This window comes from Pezoporus occidentalis, unplaced genomic scaffold (assembly GCF_034315485.1).
Source record: "Pezoporus occidentalis ecotype Australia unplaced genomic scaffold, CSIRO_AGI_Poc_V1 ctg3000, whole genome shotgun sequence".
Lineage (NCBI taxonomy): Eukaryota > Metazoa > Chordata > Aves > Psittaciformes > Psittacidae > Pezoporus > Pezoporus occidentalis.
Window position 1 is genome coordinate 1 of NW_026914943.1, and position 6,122 is coordinate 6,122.

At 56.9% G+C, this 6,122-nt stretch overlaps 1 long non-coding RNA gene across 1 annotated transcript; it reads right to left on the bottom strand.

Moving 5' to 3' along the window:
- Positions 1 to 4,222: 4,222 nt before the first annotated feature.
- On the bottom strand, positions 4,223 to 6,105 carry LOC134168133 (uncharacterized). The gene is made up of 2 exons (XR_009966446.1): positions 5,656 to 6,105; positions 4,223 to 5,459 (listed from the first exon to the last, which is right to left on the bottom strand). It is a non-coding gene; the product is annotated as an uncharacterized LOC134168133 (long non-coding RNA).
- Positions 6,106 to 6,122: the final 17 nt, after the last annotated feature.

Consider the following 6,122-nt stretch of genomic DNA (forward strand, 5'->3'; position numbering starts at 1 on the left):
AAGGCAGGGCAGGAGCGGTGCCATGGCGGCGCGAGAGCAGTGCAAGAAGAACCCAGCCAGAAAGGGCCAGGGAAGACCTGTCGAGGTGTGGTGCTCAATCCTCCAGAGGACAGCAGCAAGTCCCGGGGCCACGCTGGGGCCACCCTGGGAGTCCCGGGGCCATGCTGGGGCCACCCTGGGAGTGCAGAAGGCTGCCTCCCCCCGGATGCGGGGCACGAGGGCCACCTGCGTGGAGCACGAGCAGCTGCCTTTGGGACACCATGACCCAAAGGAGCCCCATGAAGGGGCTGTGCTCGGCTGCAGAGGAAGGCAAAAAACCCCAGGGACGCTTGCTAGTCCAGCCTGGGGGCAAAAAAGCCTTCCCCCCCCCAGCTGCAGGACACGAGGGGCCGCCTTCGTGGAGCATGAGCACCAGGCGATAACGCAGCCAGAGTGGACTGAGGAGCCCTGACAAGGGGTCATGCTCAGTGCTCAGAGGAAGGCAAAAAACCCCCGGGGACCGGTGCCAATCTGCCCCGGAGGAAAATTCCTTCCTGACCCCAGTGCTGGCGATCGGCTACTCCCTGAGCACGTGAGCAAGACCTGCTCCAGCTCCACAAGCTGGTTACGCCTCTAAGGGGACAAGGGGACACTGGCACTGCTTTTTCTGCTTCCACCTGAAGCCATCTCAGGGGCTTCCAACAACAGCAAAATGCCTTTGGCCTGATGAATCCTCGGAGCACGAATCCTTCCTGTGCTTGGCAGTGGGAGCTCCAGAGCACTGGGGGAGGGCACTGAGCCACCTGTGCATCCTTTTTCTTCTGGCTGCTGCCACTCTCTCCCCAGGAGGTGAGGACGTCGAACTCCCTGACAACTAAAGCACGATCCCTCGATGATGCTTTGAGCGTGGCCCCTCCAGAAGCTGGAGCTGCAGCACAGAACCTCCTGCAGCTTTGCAGCTTCAAGTGTTCTCTCCCTTAGTCCCCCCCTCACCTAATTCCCTGGTGCCCAGGAGATGAGGACGGCAAGCTCCCCAACGACTGAAGCAGGATTTCCATCCATCCATCCATGCGATGAGCTTTGAGCGTGGCCCCTCCAGGAGCTGGAACCGCAGCACAGAACCTCCTGCAGCTTCGCAGCTTCAAGTGTTCCCTCCCTTAGTCCCCCCCTCACCTAATTCCCCGGTGCCCAGGAGACGAGGACAGCGAGCTCCCCAACGACTGAGGCAGGATTTCCATCCACCCATCCATGCATCCATCCATCCATGCGATGAGCTTTGAGCGTGGCCCCTCCAGGAGCTGGAAGCGCAGCACAGAACCTCCTGCAGCTTCGTGCAGCTTCAAGGGTTGCCCCCATCAACCCCCTCCCCCCTGCCAGGAATTCCCCCGGTGCCCCAGGGACTGCCTCTCAGATGCCCTCAGGCTGCCAGCTCTGTCCCGGTGGCAGCGCCGGGCACTCTGGTAGCGGGACAGGGGAGGGCGCTGGACACATACTGCCCCGGAGCATTGTGATGCTGCATGGCCTGGTGCTGGCACTATGACACAAGGGTGACGGGGCCCCTGCAGCCCTGCCTACCGCAGCCCTGCTGCTGCTGCTGCTGCCCCTTCGCCCAGCATCCCTTGGAGAAAGGCCTTTGGGGTGCTGGCCCTGAGGCAGTGCCTGTGCCCAGGAGGCCCAGGGCGATGTCTCTGCCCATGGTGGCCACACACTGGGCATCGCTGCGGGGTGTCCCTGTAAATAAATCTGTATGTTCATACTGTGTCCGTAAAGGCTTGTCCTGGGTTCAGCAGTAGCAGTCATTTTTCTCCTTGGTAGCTGGTGCAGTGCAGTGTTTTGACTTTCGGCTTGGGAACAGAGCTGATAACAAGGATGTTTTGGTTTGGCCAAGGACTTTGTGAGCCTCATGCTCTGCCAGGGAGGAGGGGAAGCTGGGAGGAAGCAGAGACAGGACGCCTGACCCAAACTAGCCAAAGAGGTATTCCATACCACAGCACATCATGCCCAGGATGTAACTGGGAGTTACCCGGAAGGGCTGGTAGACTGCAGGGTTGGAGGAGGCATCGGTCAGAGCTTGGTCGGGCTGGGGGGGGGTGAGTTATCAGTTGGCTGGTGGTGAGATGTTGTATTCTCTTCCCTTGTTATTTCCTTTATCATTGTTATCATTGGTGGTAGCAGTAGTGGTTTGTGTTATACCTTAGTTACTAAACTGTTCTTATCTCAACCCGTGGGAGTTGCATTCTTTTCGATTCTCCTCTGTGTCCCTCCAGGAGTAGGGGGAGGGCAAGAAAGGGGGGGGGAAGTGGTTTAAACCCAGTCAGGCAACTTGTTCACTCACTCCCAGTGAGTGGTGCCGGTCTGACAACAATCGAGGGCCGTGTCCCGTGCCCCACCCCCCCCACCGGGGCTCTCCCCTTCCCCGCTCCCGGAGGAACGGGGAGGAAGATCGAAAGAGTGCAACTCCTACGGGTTGAGACAAGAACAGTCCAGCAACCAATGTACAACACAAATCACCACCGCTACTATCAACTACAACAATGATAAGGGAAAATAACAAGGGAAGAGAATACGATACCACCGGCCAAGAAACGAGTTCCACCCGGAAGCCCGTGTCCTTCCGGGTAACTCCCAGTTACCCCCCACCCCGGGCATGACGTGCTGTGGTATGGAATACCTCCCTGGCTAGCCCGGGTCAGGCGCCCCGTCTCTGCTTCCTCACAGCTTCCCCTCCTCCCTGGCAGAGCATGAGCCTCACAAAGTCCTTGGTCAGGGTAAACATCACTTAGCAACAACCGAAAACATCGGCTTCACCAACACTGTTCCCAGGCTGGAAGTCAAAACACAGCACTGCACCAGCTACCACAAAGGAAAAACATGACTGCTACTGCTGAACCCAGGACAGTGAACAAGCTGTCTGGCTCGGGTTTAAACCACGACAAGGCTTTTATACCACGTACACTCATTTGAGTGTGGCGATCCCAAAGGTGAAAGGAAAGGGGTTTGGGTTCCATCTGCATGAACTTTGCAGAAACATAGAGCACGCAGCATTTCCTCACCATTCCTTATCAAGACACCAATTGGCATTTGCTATTACACTGCCTACGGTGAGGTCTTGGAAAGGAGAATTCAAGAAATCTCTTCTGCATTTGTTACACAGGGCAATGTTTGTAGCAGAGGGTGTTTAGATATTTGCTTGTGTTTGTTAACATTCATGTGTCTAGTTTGGGGGTTTACCTCTTGTCCTACTACTGGAATGCAACACCTCACTGACTGCTGCTGAATTCCATGTGCAAGGTCCTACACCTGGGTCAGAGCAATCCAGGCACAGCTACAGGTTGGGCAGAGAAGAGATTCAGAGCAGCCCAGCGGAGAAGGACTTGGGGGTGTTGGTCGATGAGAAACTGAACATGAGCCGGCTTCAGCGTGCGCTCTCAGCCCAGAGAGCCAACCGTATCCTGGGCTGCATCTAAAGGAGCGTGACCAGCAGGTCAAAGGAGGTGATCCTGCCCCTCTCCTGTGCTCTCGTGAGACATCACTTGGAGTATTGTGTGCACTTCTGGTGTCCTCAACATAAGAAGGACATGGAACTGTTGGACCAAGTCCGGAGGAGGGCCACGAGGATGATCAGGGGACTGGAGCACCTCCTGTATGAAGATAGGCTGAGAAAGCTGGGGCTGTTCAGCCTGCAGAAGAGAAGGCTGCGTGGAGACCTCATAGCAGCCTTCCAGTATCTGAAGGGGGCCTATAGGGATGCTGGGGAGAGACTCTTCGTTAGAGACTGTAGTGATAGGACAAGGGGTAATGGGTTCAAACTAAAACAGGGGAAGTTTAGATTGGATTTAAAGAAGAAGCTCTTTACTGTGAGGGTGGTGAGGCACTGGACCAGGTTTTCCAAAGAAGAGGCAGATGCTCCATTCCCGGCAGTGTTTAAAGCCAGACTGGACAGAGTCTTGGGTGACGTGGTTTAGTGCGAGGCATCCCTGCCCATGCCAGGGGGTTGGAACTAGATGATCTTAAGGTCCTTTCCAACTCTTAACTATTCTATGATTCTATATGCATAACATAGCAGAGCTTTCTATTGTATTCTGTTCAGTTCCAGTCCACTCTCTTCTGTTCTATTCCATTCCGTTTTATTGCCTTCCCTTGCCTGCACTCACAAGTTGTACAATGAGGAGATCCTTATTTACCTGAAATGCCAAGGGAATTTCAGCACCAAAATCCCTTTCAAAGACACAACTCAGAATGGTTATGGGTAGAAAGAGTATTTTATTTATTTCTAGATAAAGTTATTTGATTTAGTTTAGCTGAGTTAATTTTAGTCGGGTTTAGTTTAGAGCCTTCAGTTTAGGTGGCAAAAGCCTCCCTTGCATCCTGAGAAAGGAAAGGCAGGGCAGGAGCGGTGCCATGGCGGCGCGAGAGCAGTGCAAGAAGAACCCAGCCAGAAAGGGCCAGGGAAGACCTGTCGAGGTGTGGTGCTCAATCCTCCAGAGGACAGCAGCAAGTCCCGGGGCCACGCTGGGCCCACCCTGGGAGTCCCGGGGCCATGCTGGGGCCACCCTGGGAGTGCAGAAGGCTGCCTCCCCCCGGATGCGGGGCACGAGGGCCACCTGCGTGGAGCACGAGCAGCTGCCTTTGGGACACCATGACCCAAAGGAGCCCCATGAAGGGGCTGTGCTCGGCTGCAGAGGAAGGCAAAAAACCCCAGGGACGCTTGCTAGTCCAGCCTGGGGGCAAAAAAGCCTTCCCCCCCCCAGCTGCAGGACACGAGGGGCCGCCTTCGTGGAGCATGAGCACCAGGCGATAACGCAGCCAGAGTGGACTGAGGAGCCCTGACAAGGGGTCATGCTCAGTGCTCAGAGGAAGGCAAAAAACCCCCGGGGACCGGTGCCAATCTGCCCCGGAGGAAAATTCCTTCCTGACCCCAGTGCTGGCGATCGGCTACTCCCTGAGCACGTGAGCAAGACCTGCTCCAGCTCCACAAGCTGGTTACGCCTCTAAGGGGACAAGGGGACACTGGCACTGCTTTTTCTGCTTCCACCTGAAGCCATCTCAGGGGCTTCCAACAACAGCAAAATGCCTTTGGCCTGATGAATCCTCGGAGCACGAATCCTTCCTGTGCTTGGCAGTGGGAGCTCCAGAGCACTGGGGGAGGGCACTGAGCCACCTGTGCATCCTTTTTCTTCTGGCTGCTGCCACTCTCTCCCCAGGAGGTGAGGACGTCGAACTCCCTGACAACTAAAGCACGATCCCTCGATGATGCTTTGAGCGTGGCCCCTCCAGAAGCTGGAGCTGCAGCACAGAACCTCCTGCAGCTTTGCAGCTTCAAGTGTTCTCTCCCTTAGTCCCCCCCTCACCTAATTCCCTGGTGCCCAGGAGATGAGGACGGCAAGCTCCCCAACGACTGAAGCAGGATTTCCATCCATCCATCCATGCGATGAGCTTTGAGCGTGGCCCCTCCAGGAGCTGGAACCGCAGCACAGAACCTCCTGCAGCTTCGCAGCTTCAAGTGTTCCCTCCCTTAGTCCCCCCCTCACCTAATTCCCCGGTGCCCAGGAGACGAGGACAGCGAGCTCCCCAACGACTGAGGCAGGATTTCCATCCACCCATCCATGCATCCATCCATCCATGCGATGAGCTTTGAGCGTGGCCCCTCCAGGAGCTGGAAGCGCAGCACAGAACCTCCTGCAGCTTCGTGCAGCTTCAAGGGTTGCCCCCATCAACCCCCTCCCCCCTGCCAGGAATTCCCCCGGTGCCCCAGGGACTGCCTCTCAGATGCCCTCAGGCTGCCAGCTCTGTCCCGGTGGCAGCGCCGGGCACTCTGGTAGCGGGACAGGGGAGGGCGCTGGACACATACTGCCCCGGAGCATTGTGATGCTGCATGGCCGGGTGCTGGCACTATGACACAAGGGTGACGGGGCCCCTGCAGCCCTGCCTACCGCAGCCCTGCTGCTGCTGCTGCTGCCCCTTCGCCCAGCATCCCTTGGAGAAAGGCCTTTGGGGTGCTGGCCCTGAGGCAGTGCCTGTGCCCAGGAGGCCCAGGGCGATGTCTCTGCCCATGGTGGCCACACACTGGGCATCGCTGCGGGGTGTCCCTGTAAATAAATCTGTATGTTCATACTGTGTCCGTAAAGGCTTGTCCTGGGTTC